The 19,796-nt window shown below is 58.1% G+C and overlaps 1 long non-coding RNA gene across 2 annotated transcripts; it reads right to left on the minus strand.

The window, feature by feature from the left end:
* Positions 1–1,762: 1,762 nt before the first annotated feature.
* Positions 1,763–18,019, minus strand: LOC119717961 (uncharacterized). 2 transcript variants are annotated; one of them, XR_011811615.1, is made up of 4 exons: positions 18,005–18,019; positions 5,938–13,722; positions 2,158–5,761; positions 1,763–1,981 (listed from the first exon to the last, which is right to left on the minus strand). It is a non-coding gene; the product is annotated as an uncharacterized lncRNA (long non-coding RNA). The 2 variants fall into 2 exon arrangements; XR_011811614.1 differs by having other exon boundaries at positions 5,938–13,725.
* Between the last annotated feature and the right edge of the window lie 1,777 nt (positions 18,020–19,796).

The following is a 19,796-nucleotide window of genomic DNA, read 5'->3' on the forward strand; positions in this document are numbered from 1 at the left end:
GCAGCCAAAGGAGCAGCGTGGCAAAAGGCCGACTAAAGCAAAAGACCTGAGCCCTGCTTACAGGGAGGTCGCCCAGCGCAAAGCCGGCCAGGACACCAAAGGTGCCGGCCATGCTCTTCTTACGTGTCTGCAGACCTCTCGACCGGGACGGCCTTTTGCCCAGAGTGCCTTTCTCTTTGCTCCTCTGCTCCTCTTCTTCGTCAGTCTTGCCTCGCAGTGCAGGTCCACACGACGCCTCCCTCTTCTCCTCTTCTTCGTCGCTCTTGCCTCGCAGTGCAGGTCCACACGACGCCTCCCTCTTCTTTCTTCCCCACCGGCTGCTGCTGCAAAGGAAGGACGAGACGCTTAGACCAACTCCTGTGCCTGGCGGATATGGGGAGCCCCGTCCCCGGAGAGAGCTCCCCACAGCACTGCCTGGCCCCTGGCTCAGCCCTGCCACCCTCCAGACCAGACACCCAGACAGCCCCTGACAAAAACAGCGGAAATGAGCTTTTCTCACCTGAGGGACGCGCAGCAGAGTTCCAGCCGGTGCTGGAGCTGGGCTCGGAGGCGGGCACCCTGGGCAAACGGAGCTGGGCAGGCAAAGCAGCGGCCAGACAGGCTGCACCCCTGCTTACAGGGGGCTCGAGCCGCTGCCTGGACCGCAAAGTGCCCGGGACGCCAGGGCACTGGCTGGCCCCCGAGTTACGGGGCAGCCCTGGTCCCAAAGGCAAACGGAGGCTCCTTCTCTCCGATTCCGGGGCACCCTGACCGCGAACCCGCTAACGGGACGGTCACCCCACACCGGCTGCCAGCGGAGCACAAAGGCTCCCAGACCCGCACCCCTGATTACAGGCAGGTCGACACCCAGGGAGCCCCAGAGCTCGGCCTTCCCCCACACCAGCAGGAACGACTTCTCAGCAGCCAGGCGGTGGAGCGGCACGGCCAAAGGCCGGGGGCCGGGACCCCAGCCCCGAGTACGGGGAGGGCACGCCCGGCCCCTCCACACAACTCGGCCCCGCGCCTCTGAAAGGCCGGGGCCACAGGTGCCCGCCCCCCTGATTACAGCGGGGGCCCTACAGGCGCCTCCTGTCCAGGGCAGGGGACACGCACAGCCCTGCCTACAGGGCGGTCCCCCCACGCCTCACCGCCTCCCAAGAAAGCCCCATGGAGCACGAGGCTCCGGCCTAGGCCCGACGGACGGGCTGGCCCTCCTGGCTGCAGCACAACACCACGTCTTCAGGAGCCCAGGGAGACACCTCCGCGCCAACTGCGCGCACGTCACCCCAACCAAAAGCAACGCCAAAGGCGATGGGACTATGCCCGCCTTCCGGCACAACACTTCCTCAGCCGGCCCCCTCCGATGGGGCGATGCTGGGGTTGTTCCTGCTGGCTGGCTAAAGCAGCCGGCTGCGGCACTGCCGCCACCTCCGCCCTGCTTACAGGGGGAGCTCGGGCTGCTCCTGGGGACAGAGGGCTCCAGGGCTCGTGACACACACCCCGACTACGGGGCGTCACGCTGGCCGCAGGCAGAAAGCTGCCAGGGCCGCAGGAGTCGGGTGGGCAAAACGGCCCTCCCCTGCTTACAGGGTGGCCTTGGGGTCCAGAGAGCTCCAGTTCCCCCTCGGGTGCGGAGACAGTGGCGCTCACCCTCCTTACAGGGTTGACACTCTCTCCAGGCAGCCAAAGGAGCAGTGTGGCAAAAGGCCGACTAAAGCAAAAGACCTGAGCCCTGCTTACAGGGAGGTCGCCCAGCGCAAAGCCGGCCAGGACACCAAAGGTGCTGGCCATGCTCTTCTTACGTGTCTGCAGACCTCTCGACCGGGACGGCCTTTTGCCCAGAGTGCCTTTCTCTTTGCTCCTCTGCTCCTCTTCTTCGTCAGTCTTGCCTCGCAGTGCAGGTCCACACGACGCCTCCCTCTTCTCCTCTTCTTCGTCGCTCTTGCCTCGCAGTGCAGGTCCACACGACGCCTCCCTCTTCTTTCTTCCCCACCGGCTGCTGCTGCAAAGGAAGGACGAGACGCTTAGACCAACTCCTGTGCCTGGCGGATATGGGGAGCCCCGTCCCCGGAGAGAGCTCCCCACAGCACTGCCTGGCCCCTGGCTCAGCCCTGCCACCCTCCAGACCAGACACCCAGACAGCCCCTGACAAAAACAGCGGAAATGAGCTTTTCTCACCTGAGGGACGCGCAGCAGAGTTCCAGCCGGTGCTGGAGCTGGGCTCGGAGGCGGGCACCCTGGGCAAACGGAGCTGGGCAGGCAAAGCAGCGGCCAGACAGGCTGCACCCCTGCTTACAGGGGGCTCGAGCCGCTGCCTGGACCGCAAAGTGCCCGGGACGCCAGGGCACTGGCTGGCCCCCGAGTTACGGGGCAGCCCTGGTCCCAAAGGCAAACGGAGGCTCCTTCTCTCCGATTCCGGGGCACCCTGACCGCGAACCCGCTAACGGGACGGTCACCCCACACCGGCTGCCAGCGGAGCACAAAGGCTCCCAGACCCGCACCCCTGATTACAGGCAGGTCGACACCCAGGGAGCCCCAGAGCTCGGCCTTCCCCCACACCAGCAGGAACGACTTCTCAGCAGCCAGGCGGTGGAGCGGCACGGCCAAAGGCCGGGGGCCGGGACCCCAGCCCCGAGTACGGGGAGGGCACGCCCGGCCCCTCCACACAACTCGGCCCCGCGCCTCTGAAAGGCCGGGGCCACAGGTGCCCGCCCCCCTGATTACAGCGGGGGCCCTACAGGCGCCTCCTGTCCAGGGCAGGGGACACGCACAGCCCTGCCTACAGGGCGGTCCCCCCACGCCTCACCGCCTCCCAAGAAAGCCCCATGGAGCACGAGGCTCCGGCCTAGGCCCGACGGACGGGCTGGCCCTCCTGGCTGCAGCACAACACCACGTCTTCAGGAGCCCAGGGAGACACCTCCGCGCCAACTGCGCGCACGTCACCCCAACCAAAAGCAACGCCAAAGGCGATGGGACTATGCCCGCCTTCCGGCACAACACTTCCTCAGCCGGCCCCCTCCGATGGGGCGATGCTGGGGTTGTTCCTGCTGGCTGGCTAAAGCAGCCGGCTGCGGCACTGCCGCCACCTCCGCCCTGCTTACAGGGGGAGCTCGGGCTGCTCCTGGGGACAGAGGGCTCCAGGGCTCGTGACACACACCCCGCCTACGGGGCGTCACGCTGGCCGCAGGCAGAAAGCTGCCAGGGCCGCAGGAGTCGGGTGGGCAAAACGGCCCTCCCCTGCTTACAGGGTGGCCTTGGGGTCCAGAGAGCTCCAGTTCCCCCTCGGGTGCGGAGACAGTGGCGCTCACCCTCCTTACAGGGTTGACACTCTCTCCAGGCAGCCAAAGGAGCAGCGTGGCAAAAGGCCGACTAAAGCAAAAGACCTGAGCCCTGCTTACAGGGAGGTCGCCCAGCGCAAAGCCGGCCAGGACACCAAAGGTGCCGGCCATGCTCTTCTTACGTGTCTGCAGACCTCTCGACCGGGACGGCCTTTTGCCCAGAGTGCCTTTCTCTTTGCTCCTCTGCTCCTCTTCTTCGTCAGTCTTGCCTCGCAGTGCAGGTCCACACGACGCCTCCCTCTTCTCCTCTTCTTCGTCGCTCTTGCCTCGCAGTGCAGGTCCACACGACGCCTCCCTCTTCTTTCTTCCCCACCGGCTGCTGCTGCAAAGGAAGGACGAGACGCTTAGACCAACTCCTGTGCCTGGCGGATATGGGGAGCCCCGTCCCCGGAGAGAGCTCCCCACAGCACTGCCTGGCCCCTGGCTCAGCCCTGCCACCCTCCAGACCAGACACCCAGACAGCCCCTGACAAAAACAGCGGAAATGAGCTTTTCTCACCTGAGGGACGCGCAGCAGAGCTCCAGCCGGTGCTGGAGCTGGGCTCGGAGGCGGGCACCCTGGGCAAACGGAGCTGGGCAGGCAAAGCAGCGGCCAGACAGGCTGCACCCCTGCTTACAGGGGGCTCGAGCCGCTGCCTGGACCGCAAAGTGCCCGGGACGCCAGGGCACTGGCTGGCCCCCGAGTTACGGGGCAGCCCTGGTCCCAAAGGCAAACGGAGGCTCCTTCTCTCCGATTCCAGGGCACCCTGACCGCGAACCCGCTAACGGGACGGTCACCCCACACCGGCTGCCAGCGGAGCACAAAGGCTCCCAGACCCGCACCCCTGATTACAGGCAGGTCGACACCCAGGGAGCCCCAGAGCTCGGCCTTCCCCCACACCAGCAGGAACGACTTCTCAGCAGCCAGGCGGTGGAGCGGCACGGCCAAAGGCCGGGGGCCGGGACCCCAGCCCCGAGTACGGGGAGGGCACGCCCGGCCCCTCCACACAACTCGGCCCCGCGCCTCTGAAAGGCCGGGGCCACAGGTGCCCGCCCCCCTGATTACAGCGGGGGCCCTACAGGCGCCTCCTGTCCAGGGCAGGGGACACGCACAGCCCTGCCTACAGGGCGGTCCCCCCACGCCTCACCGCCTCCCAAGAAAGCCCCATGGAGCACGAGGCTCCGGCCTAGGCCCGACGGACGGGCTGGCCCTCCTGGCTGCAGCACAACACCACGTCTTCAGGAGCCCAGGGAGACACCTCCGCGCCAACTGCGCGCACGTCACCCCAACCAAAAGCAACGCCAAAGGCGATGGGACTATGCCCGCCTTCCGGCACAACACTTCCTCAGCCGGCCCCCTCCGATGGGGCGATGCTGGGGTTGTTCCTGCTGGCTGGCTAAAGCAGCCGGCTGCGGCACTGCCGCCACCTCCGCCCTGCTTACAGGGGGAGCTCGGGCTGCTCCTGGGGACAGAGGGCTCCAGGGCTCGTGACACACACCCCGACTACGGGGCGTCACGCTGGCAGGGCGCCAGAAGGACAGGCGCAGACCCAGGCCCTGGCTACAGGCTGGTCTGCTACCAAGGAAGTGGCTTGGCCCTGTCCTAGGAAATAAGGGGCGAGTCCAGACTCAACCCTCGGCTCGGGGCCTGAAAGGGGACCCCCCTGCATCTGCACAGAGCCCTGCGTTCCCTTCTGGGAAGCCAAAGCTAAGCAAGCTGCAGCTTTTTTATTTTTATTTTTAACAGGGGCCTAGAGGACGGGCTCACTCACACACCCCGACAAGGACAGGGAGAGGGAGAAGAGGGAGAGGGCCAGGGCCAGGGGCAAACTTGGCTTTCCACAAGAGACAGGGAACTGCGTGCAGACACCATCCAGAGCGGGCCGGGGGGCAACCCCTACCCACGAGCAGGCCAGGAGAGCCTCAGACCCACCCCATCGGGGCTGCATGCCGTGACACACACCCCGCCTACGGGGCGTCACGCTGGCCGCAGGCAGAAAGCCGCCAGGGCCGCAGGAGTCGGGTGGGCAAAACGGCCCTCCCCTGCTTACAGGGTGGCCTTGGGGTCCAGAGAGCTCCAGTTCCCCCTCGGGTGCGGAGACAGTGGCGCTCACCCTCCTTACAAGGTTGACACTCTCTCCAGGCAGCCAAAGGAGCAGCGTGGCAAAAGGCCGACTAAAGCAAAAGACCTGAGCCCTGCTTACAGGGAGGTCGCCCAGCGCAAAGCCGGCCAGGACACCAAAGGTGCCGGCCATGCTCTTCTTACGTGTCTGCAGACCTCTCGACCGGGACGGCCTTTTGCCCAGAGTGCCTTTCTCTTTGCTCCTCTGCTCCTCTTCTTCGTCAGTCTTGCCTCGCAGTGCAGGTCCACACGACGCCTCCCTCTTCTCCTCTTCTTCGTCGCTCTTGCCTCGCAGTGCAGGTCCACACGACGCCTCCCTCTTCTTTCTTCCCCACCGGCTGCTGCTGCAAAGGAAGGACGAGACGCTTAGACCAACTCCTGTGCCTGGCGGATATGGGGAGCCCCGTCCCCGGAGAGAGCTCCCCACAGCACTGCCTGGCCCCTGGCTCAGCCCTGCCACCCTCCAGACCAGACACCCAGACAGCCCCTGACAAAAACAGCGGAAATGAGCTTTTCTCACCTGAGGGACGCGCAGCAGAGTTCCAGCCGGTGCTGGAGCTGGGCTCGGAGGCGGGCACCCTGGGCAAACGGAGCTGGGCAGGCAAAGCAGCGGCCAGACAGGCTGCACCCCTGCTTACAGGGGGCTCGAGCCGCTGCCTGGACCGCAAAGTGCCCGGGACGCCAGGGCACTGGCTGGCCCCCGAGTTACGGGGCAGCCCTGGTCCCAAAGGCAAACGGAGGCTCCTTCTCTCCGATTCCGGGGCACCCTGACCGCGAACCCGCTAACGGGACGGTCACCCCACACCGGCTGCCAGCGGAGCACAAAGGCTCCCAGACCCGCACCCCTGATTACAGGCAGGTCGACACCCAGGGAGCCCCAGAGCTCGGCCTTCCCCCACACCAGCAGGAACGACTTCTCAGCAGCCAGGCGGTGGAGCGGCACGGCCAAAGGCCGGGGGCCGGGACCCCAGCCCCGAGTACGGGGAGGGCACGCCCGGCCCCTCCACACAACTCGGCCCCGCGCCTCTGAAAGGCCGGGGCCACAGGTGCCCGCCCCCTTGATTACAGCGGGGGCCCTACAGGCGCCTCCTGTCCAGGGCAGGGGACACGCACAGCCCTGCCTACAGGGCGGTCCCCCCACGCCTCACCGCCTCCCAAGAAAGCCCCATGGAGCACGAGGCTCCGGCCTAGGCCCGACGGACGGGCTGGCCCTCCTGGCTGCAGCACAACACCACGTCTTCAGGAGCCCAGGGAGACACCTCCGCGCCAACTGCGCGCACGTCACCCCAACCAAAAGCAACGCCAAAGGCGATGGGACTATGCCCGCCTTCCGGCACAACACTTCCTCAGCCGGCCCCCTCCGATGGGGCGATGCTGGGGTTGTTCCTGCTGGCTGGCTAAAGCAGCCGGCTGCGGCACTGCCGCCACCTCCGCCCTGCTTACAGGGGGAGCTCGGGCTGCTCCTGGGGACAGAGGGCTCCAGGGCTCGTGACACACACCCCGACTACGGGGCGTCACGCTGGCAGGGCGCCAGAAGGACAGGCGCAGACCCAGGCCCTGGCTACAGGCTGGTCTGCTACCAAGGAAGTGGCTTGGCCCTGTCCTAGGAAATAAGGGGCGAGTCCAGACTCAACCCTCGGCTCGGGGCCTGAAAGGGGAACCCCCTGCATCTGCGCAGAGCCCTGCGTTCCCTTCTGGGAAGCCAAAGCTAAGCAAGCTGCAGCTTTTTTATTTTTATTTTTAACAGGGGCCTAGAGGACGGGCTCACTCACACACCCCGACAAGGACAGGGAGAGGGAGAAGAGGGAGAGGGCCAGGGCCAGGGGCAAACTTGGCTTTCCACAAGAGACAGGGAACTGCGTGCAGACACCATCCAGAGCGGGCCGGGGGGCAACCCCTACCCACGAGCAGGCCAGGAGAGCCTCAGACCCACCCCATCGGGGCTGCATGCCGTGACACACACCCCGCCTACGGGGCGTCACGCTGGCCGCAGGCAGAAAGCCGCCAGGGCCGCAGGAGTCGGGTGGGCAAAACGGCCCTCCCCTGCTTACAGGGTGGCCTTGGGGTCCAGAGAGCTCCAGTTCCCCCTCGGGTGCGGAGACAGTGGCGCTCACCCTCCTTACAGGGTTGACACTCTCTCCAGGCAGCCAAAGGAGCAGCGTGGCAAAAGGCCGACTAAAGCAAAAGACCTGAGCCCTGCTTACAGGGAGGTCGCCCAGCGCAAAGCCGGCCAGGACACCAAAGGTGCCGGCCATGCTCTTCTTACGTGTCTGCAGACCTCTCGACGGGGACGGCCTTTTGCCCAGAGTGCCTTTCTCTTTGCTCCTCTGCTCCTCTTCTTCGTCAGTCTTGCCTCGCAGTGCAGGTCCACACGACGCCTCCCTCTTCTCTTCTTCGTCGCTCTTGCCTCGCAGTGCAGGTCCACACGACGCCTCCCTCTTCTTTCTTCCCCACCGGCTGCTGCTGCAAAGGAAGGACGAGACGCTTAGACCAACTCCTGTGCCTGGCGGATATGGGGAGCCCCGTCCCCGGAGAGAGCTCCCCACAGCACTGCCTGGCCCCTGGCTCAGCCCTGCCACCCTCCAGACCAGACACCCAGACAGCCCCTGACAAAAACAGCGGAAATGAGCTTTTCTCACCTGAGGGACGCGCAGCAGAGTTCCAGCCGGTGCTGGAGCTGGGCTCGGAGGCGGGCACCCTGGGCAAACGGAGCTGGGCAGGCAAAGCAGCGGCCAGACAGGCTGCACCCCTGCTTACAGGGGGCTCGAGCCGCTGCCTGGACCGCAAAGTGCCCGGGACGCCAGGGCACTGGCTGGCCCCCGAGTTACGGGGCAGCCCTGGTCCCAAAGGCAAACGGAGGCTCCTTCTCTCCGATTCCGGGGCACCCTGACCGCGAACCCGCTAACGGGACGGTCACCCCACACCGGCTGCCAGCGGAGCACAAAGGCTCCCAGACCCGCACCCCTGATTACAGGCAGGTCGACACCCAGGGAGCCCCAGAGCTCGGCCTTCCCCCACACCAGCAGGAACGACTTCTCAGCAGCCAGGCGGTGGAGCGGCACGGCCAAAGGCCGGGGGCCGGGACCCCAGCCCCGAGTACGGGGAGGGCACGCCCGGCCCCTCCACACAACTCGGCCCCGCGCCTCTGAAAGGCCGGGGCCACAGGTGCCCGCCCCCCTGATTACAGCGGGGGCCCTACAGGCGCCTCCTGTCCAGGGCAGGGGACACGCACAGCCCTGCCTACAGGGCGGTCCCCCCACGCCTCACCGCCTCCCAAGAAAGCCGCATGGAGCACGAGGCTCCGGCCTAGGCCCGACGGACGGGCTGGCCCTCCTGGCTGCAGCACAACACCACGTCTTCAGGAGCCCGGGGAGACACCTCCGCGCCAACTGCGCGCACGTCACCCCAACCAAAAGCAACGCCAAAGGCGATGGGACTATGCCCGCCTTCCGGCACAACACTTCCTCAGCCGGCCCCCTCCGATGGGGCGATGCTGGGGTTGTTCCTGCTGGCTGGCTAAAGCAGCCGGCTGCGGCACTGCCGCCACCTCCGCCCTGCTTACAGGGGGAGCTCGGGCTGCTCCTGGGGACAGAGGGCTCCAGGGCTCGTGACACACACCCCGACTACGGGGCGTCACGCTGGCAGGGCGCCAGAAGGACAGGCGCAGACCCAGGCCCTGGCTACAGGCTGGTCTGCTACCAAGGAAGTGGCTTGGCCCTGTCCTAGGAAATAAGGGGCGAGTCCAGACTCAACCCTCGGCTCGGGGCCTGAAAGGGGACCCCCCTGCATCTGCACAGAGCCCTGCGTTCCCTTCTGGGAAGCCAAAGCTAAGCAAGCTGCAGCTTTTTTATTTTTATTTTTAACAGGGGCCTAGAGGACGGGCTCACTCACACACCCCGACAAGGACAGGGAGAGGGAGAAGAGGGAGAGGGCCAGGGCCAGGGGCAAACTTGGCTTTCCACAAGAGACAGGGAACTGCGTGCAGACACCATCCAGAGCGGGCCGGGGGGCAACCCCTACCCACGAGCAGGCCAGGAGAGCCTCAGACCCACCCCATCGGGGCTGCATGCCGTGACACACACCCCGCCTACGGGGCGTCACGCTGGCCGCAGGCAGAAAGCCGCCAGGGCCGCAGGAGTCGGGTGGGCAAAACGGCCCTCCCCTGCTTACAGGGTGGCCTTGGGGTCCAGAGAGCTCCAGTTCCCCCTCGGGTGCGGAGACAGTGGCGCTCACCCTCCTTACAGGGTTGACACTCTCTCCAGGCAGCCAAAGGAGCAGCGTGGCAAAAGGCCGACTAAAGCAAAAGACCTGAGCCCTGCTTACAGGGAGGTCGCCCAGCGCAAAGCCGGCCAGGACACCAAAGGTGCCGGCCATGCTCTTCTTACGTGTCTGCAGACCTCTCGACCGGGACGGCCTTTTGCCCAGAGTGCCTTTCTCTTTGCTCCTCTGCTCCTCTTCTTCGTCGCTCTTGCCTCGCAGTGCAGGTCCACACGACGCCTCCCTCTTCTCCTCTTCTTCGTCGCTCTTGCCTCGCAGTGCAGGTCCACACGACGCCTCCCTCTTCTTTCTTCCCCACCGGCTGCTGCTGCAAAGGAAGGACGAGACGCTTAGACCAACTCCTGTGCCTGGCGGATATGGGGAGCCCCGTCCCCGGAGAGAGCTCCCCACAGCACTGCCTGGCCCCTGGCTCAGCCCTGCCACCCTCCAGACCAGACACCCAGACAGCCCCTGACAAAAACAGCGGAAATGAGCTTTTCTCACCTGAGGGACGCGCAGCAGAGCTCCAGCCGGTGCTGGAGCTGGGCTCGGAGGCGGGCACCCTGGGCAAACGGAGCTGGGCAGGCAAAGCAGCGGCCAGACAGGCTGCACCCCTGCTTACAGGGGGCTCGAGCCGCTGCCTGGACCGCAAAGTGCCCGGGACGCCAGGGCACTGGCTGGCCCCCGAGTTACGGGGCAGCCCTGGTCCCAAAGGCAAACGGAGGCTCCTTCTCTCCGATTCCGGGGCACCCTGACCGCGAACCCGCTAACGGGACGGTCACCCCACACCGGCTGCCAGCGGAGCACAAAGGCTCCCAGACCCGCACCCCTGATTACAGGCAGGTCGACACCCAGGGAGCCCCAGAGCTCGGCCTTCCCCCACACCAGCAGGAACGACTTCTCAGCAGCCAGGCGGTGGAGCGGCACGGCCAAAGGCCGGGGGCCGGGACCCCAGCCCCGAGTACGGGGAGGGCACGCCCGGCCCCTCCACACAACTCGGCCCCGCGCCTCTGAAAGGCCGGGGCCACAGGTGCCCGCCCCCCTGATTACAGCGGGGGCCCTACAGGCGCCTCCTGTCCAGGGCAGGGGACACGCACAGCCCTGCCTACAGGGCGGTCCCCCCACGCCTCACCGCCTCCCAAGAAAGCCCCATGGAGCACGAGGCTCCGGCCTAGGCCCGACGGACGGGCTGGCCCTCCTGGCTGCAGCACAACACCACGTCTTCAGGAGCCCAGGGAGACACCTCCGCGCCAACTGCGCGCACGTCACCCCAACCAAAAGCAACGCCAAAGGCGATGGGACTATGCCCGCCTTCCGGCACAACACTTCCTCAGCCGGCCCCCTCCGATGGGGCGATGCTGGGGTTGTTCCTGCTGGCTGGCTAAAGCAGCCGGCTGCGGCACTGCCGCCACCTCCGCCCTGCTTACAGGGGGAGCTCGGGCTGCTCCTGGGGACAGAGGGCTCCAGGGCTCGTGACACACACCCCGACTACGGGGCGTCACGCTGGCCGCAGGCAGAAAGCCGCCAGGGCCGCAGGAGTCGGGTGGGCAAAACGGCCCTCCCCTGCTTACAGGGTGGCCTTGGGGTCCAGAGAGCTCCAGTTCCCCCTCGGGTGCGGAGACAGTGGCGCTCACCCTCCTTACAGGGTTGACACTCTCTCCAGGCAGCCAAAGGAGCAGCGTGGCAAAAGGCCGACTAAAGCAAAAGACCTGAGCCCTGCTTACAGGGAGGTCGCCCAGCGCAAAGCCGGCCAGGACACCAAAGGTGCCGGCCATGCTCTTCTTACGTGTCTGCAGACCTCTCGACCGGGACGGCCTTTTGCCCAGAGTGCCTTTCTCTTTGCTCCTCTGCTCCTCTTCTTCGTCAGTCTTGCCTCGCAGTGCAGGTCCACACGACGCCTCCCTCTTCTCCTCTTCTTCGTCGCTCTTGCCTCGCAGTGCAGGTCCACACGACGCCTCCCTCTTCTTTCTTCCCCACCGGCTGCTGCTGCAAAGGAAGGACGAGACGCTTAGACCAACTCCTGTGCCTGGCGGATATGGGGAGCCCCGTCCCCGGAGAGAGCTCCCCACAGCACTGCCTGGCCCCTGGCTCAGCCCTGCCACCCTCCAGACCAGACACCCAGACAGCCCCTGACAAAAACAGCGGAAATGAGCTTTTCTCACCTGAGGGACGCGCAGCAGAGCTCCAGCCGGTGCTGGAGCTGGGCTCGGAGGCGGGCACCCTGGGCAAACGGAGCTGGGCAGGCAAAGCAGCGGCCAGACAGGCTGCACCCCTGCTTACAGGGGGCTCGAGCCGCTGCCTGGACCGCAAAGTGCCCGGGACGCCAGGGCACTGGCTGGCCCCCGAGTTACGGGGCAGCCCTGGTCCCAAAGGCAAACGGAGGCTCCTTCTCTCCGATTCCGGGGCACCCTGACCGCGAACCCGCTAACGGGACGGTCACCCCACACCGGCTGCCAGCGGAGCACAAAGGCTCCCAGACCCGCACCCCTGATTACAGGCAGGTCGACACCCAGGGAGCCCCAGAGCTCGGCCTTCCCCCACACCAGCAGGAACGACTTCTCAGCAGCCAGGCGGTGGAGCGGCACGGCCAAAGGCCGGGGGCCGGGACCCCAGCCCCGAGTACGGGGAGGGCACGCCCGGCCCCTCCACACAACTCGGCCCCGCGCCTCTGAAAGGCCGGGGCCACAGGTGCCCGCCCCCCTGATTACAGCGGGGGCCCTACAGGCGCCTCCTGTCCAGGGCAGGGGACACGCACAGCCCTGCCTACAGGGCGGTCCCCCCACGCCTCACCGCCTCCCAAGAAAGCCCCATGGAGCACGAGGCTCCGGCCTAGGCCCGACGGACGGGCTGGCCCTCCTGGCTGCAGCACAACACCACGTCTTCAGGAGCCCAGGGAGACACCTCCGCGCCAACTGCGCGCACGTCACCCCAACCAAAAGCAACGCCAAAGGCGATGGGACTATGCCCGCCTTCCGGCACAACACTTCCTCAGCCGGCCCCCTCCGATGGGGCGATGCTGGGGTTGTTCCTGCTGGCTGGCTAAAGCAGCCGGCTGCGGCACTGCCGCCACCTCCGCCCTGCTTACAGGGGGAGCTCGGGCTGCTCCTGGGGACAGAGGGCTCCAGGGCTCGTGACACACACCCCGACTACGGGGCGTCACGCTGGCAGGGCGCCAGAAGGACAGGCGCAGACCCAGGCCCTGGCTACAGGCTGGTCTGCTACCAAGGAAGTGGCTTGGCCCTGTCCTAGGAAATAAGGGGCGAGTCCAGACTCAACCCTCGGCTCGGGGCCTGAAAGGGGACCCCCCTGCATCTGCACAGAGCCCTGCGTTCCCTTCTGGGAAGCCAAAGCTAAGCAAGCTGCAGCTTTTTTATTTTTATTTTTAACAGGGGCCTAGAGGACGGGCTCACTCACACACCCCGACAAGGACAGGGAGAGGGAGAAGAGGGAGAGGGCCAGGGCCAGGGGCAAACTTGGCTTTCCACAAGAGACAGGGAACTGCGTGCAGACACCATCCAGAGCGGGCCGGGGGGCAACCCCTACCCACGAGCAGGCCAGGAGAGCCTCAGACCCACCCCATCGGGGCTGCATGCCGTGACACACACCCCGCCTACGGGGCGTCACGCTGGCCGCAGGCAGAAAGCCGCCAGGGCCGCAGGAGTCGGGTGGGCAAAACGGCCCTCCCCTGCTTACAGGGTGGCCTTGGGGTCCAGAGAGCTCCAGTTCCCCCTCGGGTGCGGAGACAGTGGCGCTCACCCTCCTTACAGGGTTGACACTCTCTCCAGGCAGCCAAAGGAGCAGCGTGGCAAAAGGCCGACTAAAGCAAAAGACCTGAGCCCTGCTTACAGGGAGGTCGCCCAGCGCAAAGCCGGCCAGGACACCAAAGGTGCCGGCCATGCTCTTCTTACGTGTCTGCAGACCTCTCGACCGGGACGGCCTTTTGCCCAGAGTGCCTTTCTCTTTGCTCCTCTGCTCCTCTTCTTCGTCAGTCTTGCCTCGCAGTGCAGGTCCACACGACGCCTCCCTCTTCTTTCTTCCCCACTGGCTGCTGCTTCAAAGGAAGGACGAGACGTTTATAACAGTAGAGCTCTAGCTTCTCTCTCTTTCCCCATGAGCAAACTGCACCTGTTACTTCTCATTTTCTGTTTATTTTATCCATTTACTCTTTCTTTTTCACTTTATTTTTTTTACTTGTTATGTAAATAATACTTTTTCTTGTTTTTTTTTTTTCCCCCTTTAAATTAGAGGGAAAAGAGTTACTTCATAATGTAACATAATGTTACATAGTAATGTAAAGAATGTAACATCTATGTTTTTGTTCAAATTTCCTGTCACAGTATGCTTATTTTTTTTCCTCCATGTTACCTGAAGTTTATTCTCCTCCCATTTTATTCTCCTCCCTTTTTTGACTTCCCTATCTTCATTAAAAATATATTTTTTTCCTCCTAAATTACTCAAAAATGCTACATTAGAGACTTCTAATTTATTTCAGCTTTTCCCTAAAAAAAAAAAAGCACATTTTTGCCCTCGTTACCTGAGATTTTGCTTCAAAAGTTTCTATCCAATCCCTTCTAACTTATCTTAGTTTTTCCCTATAAAAAAATATTTGTTTGGCCACAAATTATTTGAATTTTTTTTCTCTGAAAATGCCATGTTTGAGCCTTGTTACCTACTTAACCTTTAATCTGGAAAAAATGGTCATTTTTTCTCACAATGTTACCTCTCAGAAATTTTCTCAAAAAAATCCACCTTTCACCCATCTAACTTACTTCAACTTTTCCCAGGAGAAAATGCTCATTTTTTGCCCTGACATTTCCCTAAAAAAAAAAAAAAAAAAAAAAAAAAAAAAAAAAAGCCACCATCTTTGACCCTTGTCACTTACTCCAGCTTTTCACTGATAAAAATGCTCATTTTTGCATACAGTATTTTCCTCAAAACATCCTATCTGTGACCCTTCAATTTACTTCAGCCTTTTCCAGGAAAAAAAAAAAAAGCTGATTTTTGCCCATAAATTATCTCAACATTTTCCTGAAAAAATTCCACCTTTGACCCTTCTATCTTATTTCAGCTTTTCTCTAAAAAATCTGATTTTTTTCTGTGTCCTGACATTTCCTTTCAAAAACAAATGGTACCTTTGACCTTTCTAATTCACCTTATTTTTTCCCTGGAAAAAAGTGCTCCTTTTTGCCCACAAATTACCTCAACATTTTCCTCAAAAAATTCCACCTTTGCCACTTCTAATTTACCTCAAGTTTTCCCTCAAAAAAATGCTCATTTTTGCCCACTAAGTTACCTCACTTTTTTCCTTAAAAAAAATGCCATATTTGACTCTCTAATTTACCTCAGCTTTTCCCTACAAATATGCTCATTTTTGCCCAAAAATTACCTCAAAAATTTCCTCAAAAAAAAAATCCAGCTTTCTCCCTTCTAACTTACTTCAACTTTTCCCAGGGAAAAAAAATAAAAGCTGATTTTTTGTCCAAGCTATCTGAGATTTCCGAGGAAAAATGGAAAAGGAAAAAAAGAAGAGGAAAAAAGAGAAAAAGCCACCTTTGACCCTTGTCACTCACTTACTTCAGCTTTCCAGTGAAAAAAATGCTCATTTTTGCCCAAAAATTACCTCAACATTTTACTCAGAATAATCCACCTTTGAACCTTCTAACTTACTTCAGCTTTTCTCCAGAAAAAAAGCTGATTTTTGTCCACATATTACCTCAAAATTTTCCTAAAAAAAAAAAAAAAGATTTTTTTTGCCCTGACATTTCCCTTAAAAAATAAATAAATAAAGCCACCTTTGATCTTTGTCACTTACTTCAGATTTTCACTGATAAAAATGCTCATTTTTGCCCAGAACATACATCAATATTTTTCTCAGAAAATGCCAGCTTTGACCCTTCAATTTACCTCAGTATTTCACTGATAAAAATGCTCATTTTTGCATACAACGTTGTCCTCAAAACATCCTTTTTGTAACCCTTCAATTTACTTAAAGTTTTTTCTTGAGAAAAAAAAAAAATTTGATTTTTGCCCCAGAATTACCTCAACATTTTCCTTCAAAAGAATTCCACCCTTGCCACTTCTAACTTACCTCAGGTTTTCCCTCAAAAAAATGCTCATTTTTGTCCACAAATTACCTCAATATTTCCATCAAAAAATTCTACCTTTGACCCTTTAATTTACCTCAGGTTTTCACTGATAAAAATGCTCATTTTTGCATACAACATTTTCCTCAAAACATCCTACCTGTGACCCTTCAATTTACTTCATCTTTTCCCCGAAGGGGCGGGGGCGGGGGGGACTGATTCTTGCCCACAAATTACCTCAACATTTTCTTCAAAAAATTCCACCTTTGCCAATTCTAATTTACCTCAGCTTTTCCCTACAAATATGCTCATTTTTGCCCAAAAATTACCTCAAAATTTTCCTCAAAAAAAAATCCAGCTTTCTCCCTTTTAACTTACTTCAACTTTTCCCAGGGAAAAAAAAAAAAAAGCTGATTTTTTGTCCAAGCTATCTGAGATTTCCGAGGAAAAATGGAAAAGGAAAAAAAGAAGAGGAAAAAAGAGAAAAAGCCACCTTTGACCCTTGTCACTCACTTACTTCAGCTTTCCAGTGAAAAAAATGCTCATTTTTGCCCAAGCTATCTGAGATTTCCGAGGAAAAAAGGAAAAGGAAAAAAGAGAAAAAGCCACTTTTGACCCTTGTCACTCACTTACTTCAACTTTTCCCAGGGAAAAAAATGCTCATTTTTGCCCCAAAATTACCTCAACATTTTCCTCAAAACATTCCTCCTTTGACCCTTTTAACTTGCTTCAGCTTTTTCCTGAGAAGAAAAAAATAAAATAAAAAAGAAAAGGGGATATTTGCTCACAAATTACCTCAACATTTTCCTCAGAAAAATCTACCTTTGACCCTTTTAACTTACTTCAGCTTTTCCCTGGAAGAAAAAAAAAAAAAAAAAAAAAAAAAAAGAGGATTTTTGTCCACAAATTACCTCAACATTTCCATCAAAAAATTCTACTTTTGACCCTTCAATTTACCTCAGGTTTTCACTGATAAAAACGCTCATTTTTGCATACAACATTTTCCTCAAAACATCCTACCTGTGACTCTTCAATTTACTTCATCTTTTCCCTGGGGAAAAAAAAAAACAAAAAAAAAAAAACAAAAAAAAACCTGATTCTTGCCCACAAATTACCTCAACACTTTCCTCAGAAAAAAATCTACCTTTGACCCTTCTAACTTACTTCAGCTTTTCCCAGGGAAAAAAAAAAAAAAAAAAAAAAAAAAAAAGGATTTTTGTCCACAAATTACCTCAGCATTTCCATCAAAATACTCCACCTTGGACCCTTCTAATTTACCACAGGTTTTCCCTCAAAAAAAAAACAAAAAAACAAAAAAAAACCTGATTTTTACCTACAAATTACCTCAAATTTTTCCTCAGAAAATTCCACCTTTGACCCTTCTAATTTGCCTTAGCTTTTCCCCATAAAAAAAAGATGATTTTTGCCCGTTTCCTGAGATTTCCCTTCAAAAACAAATGCTACCTTTGACCCTTCTAATTTACCTTAGCTTTTCCTCACAACAAGCTGACTTTTGTCCACATATTACCTCAAGATTTTCCTCAAAAAATGCTACTTTTGACCCTTCTAACTTGGTTCTGCTTTTCCCTGGGGGAAAATAAAACAAAAACTGATATTTGCCACAGTTACCTGAGATTTCCCTTCAAAAAATACCACCATTTTCCCTTCTAATTTACCTTAGCTTTTCCCTACAAAAAAAAAAAAAAAAAAAAAAAAAATAATAATAATAATAATGCTAATTTTTGCCCAAGTTTCTTCAGATTTCCCTTAAAAAAGGAAAATAAAAAATAAAAAAATAAAGCCAGCTTTGATCCTTCTAACTTACTTCAGCTTTTCCCTGAAAAAAAATTTTTTTTGTTGTTTTTGTTTGTTTTCGTTTTTTTGTGTGTGTTTTTTTTCTTTTCTTCTCCACAAATTACCTCAGTTTTTCCTCAAAAGTGCCATCTTTGACCCTTTAATTTACTTCAGCTTTTTCCTTGGAAGCAACACCCATTTTCCATTTTTGCCCACAAAATTTCTCAAACTGCTTATTCTGTTCCCTCTAAATCACCCCACCTTTTCCCTCCTAAAACGCCACCTATGCTCACTTTAATTTTTCTTAGGCTTTCCCTCTAAAATGTTCACGCTGCCCATATTACCTCTGATTTACCCTGAAAAACGTTCATTTTGTCCCAAGCCACCTCGGGCCCGATCCTTCTCCCTCCCGCCCCCACCTCAATTACCTCCACTTTTCTCTTAAAAAATTACCCCGAAATGCTACGCGGTCCTCTCAGATAACTCCCCAACGTCCCTAATTAACTTGTGCCTTTTGTGACAGCCCCCAGCTCCTCACACGGAGCGACTTTTTAAGGTTTATTATTACATATTATTACGCCCTACAAAGCGCACCCAATCGGCCGCCGCTCTCCTCAGCCTCCGCTGCTGACAGGCGCGTGGGCGGGGCTTTCAGTCAGCGGCCCGCCAACGGGCTCGCGCGCGGCGCGAGCGCCGCTCCCTGGCCGGCGCGGGGGGGAGCGGCGCGCTCCGTTCCCGCGCTCGGCGCAGCGCCGCCGTCCTGCGCGGGAAGAGCCCTGCAGCGCCCTGCAGCGCCCTGCAGCGAGGCGCGGGAAGCCGCGGGAAGCCGCGTCCCGGGGCGGTGCACGGGGTGTGCGCAGCCCCCTACACCCCCGTGTCCCCCAGCGGTGACGGGCCGTGCAGAGGGGCACACGGGGCATGCACAGGTGGCTGCTTGTTGTTACCTTGGTTTGCAGAATTGCAGGGCAAAGCGTGTCAGCTCTGTGGGGGCGGTAGAGGCGAGGATGCTAAGCTGGGAGGTGATCTGCACCTCCTAGCTAAAGCAGTGCCCCTCAGAAGCAAATTGCCAATGCTCAAAGAGTTTAGCAGCGTCCCGAGCCCAGGCAATTTTGTGAGCTGCTATTAAAGGACTGGGAAGGCTAGAAAGGCTAAGGAGAAGGCTTACCTGCTTTAGGAGAAAGCAGGTAAGAGATGGTTCTTCCTTCTCGCTAAAGGGGTTTCAACCAAAGCAGAGCTGATATTGTGTGAATACTTGCCATGCTGCCATGGGCTTGCATCACATACAGGCAGTATGCTTGCTGGGTCTTAGCCCAGGCTCTGAGCCTCATCTTGTTCTTTCTGTCTGTGCTCAGGTACACGCTGAACGTCCTCGAGGACCTGGGTGACGGTCAGAAAGGCAGTGATGACATAATAATCATCCGGGTAAACACCTTGCAACAATGTTCTCTTCATCTGGTTCTCTCTTATGCACATATTTGTTTCTTTTCACATGAGGGCTCTGAGGTGGTCAGTATGAATTGTAGTGGGAATGGGTCTTGGTCTGCAATCCAATTTAATTGCAATCACTTTGTCCAAGCACATTCTATGTTTGACTGTTTCCTTAGCTTTGCAAACAAAGCCACCATACAAGTTGGGGCCTGCAAGGCCACAATGCTAAGTGAGGAACATGTGATTTGGAGACAGGTCTTCCTCTGACGCAAACCTGCTCTTGTACAGGTTGCATGGTAGAAGCTGTCACCACATCGGAGCGTTTTTTGGCCATCGGGTGGCAGTCAGCCCCAGTGCAGGAGGGGACCGGCGAGGAGAGGTGGAGTGAGTGCCCTTCGGTCTGCTCCAGCTGCGTGCTGCTCTAGGGCTCAGTGCTTGGTGCTGCTCTGTGCTAGCAGCCCTGAGAGCAGGGGGCTGTGGCATGGAGGAGAGCCGAACGCCAGGGGTCTGGGGACTGTGGGAACAGTGCACTTGGATGGGAGAGCAGGGAGTGCAATGTGAAGTTTGTTTCTGAGGTATTAGGGAAGTGAGGGTCAAATACTGATTCTCCCCCTCTTCCATTAAATTTCTCAGTCCTGAGAAAACTGAGGAACTGAGGCCCCTGCTTCTGCAGATTTTCTTGGAATATCCTGGCACCCTCAGCTTTTTGTGCAATGAATCGATGCTTAGGGTGCTTCGTGTAACAGAAACTTGGCATTGGTGCTGACCATGTTAATTCTGCAGGAAAGGTCTCTGTGGGCAGACTTAACTCACTGTA

This window comes from Anas platyrhynchos, chromosome 10 (assembly GCF_047663525.1).
Source record: "Anas platyrhynchos isolate ZD024472 breed Pekin duck chromosome 10, IASCAAS_PekinDuck_T2T, whole genome shotgun sequence".
In the NCBI taxonomy this organism is placed as follows: Eukaryota; Metazoa; Chordata; class Aves; order Anseriformes; family Anatidae; genus Anas; species Anas platyrhynchos.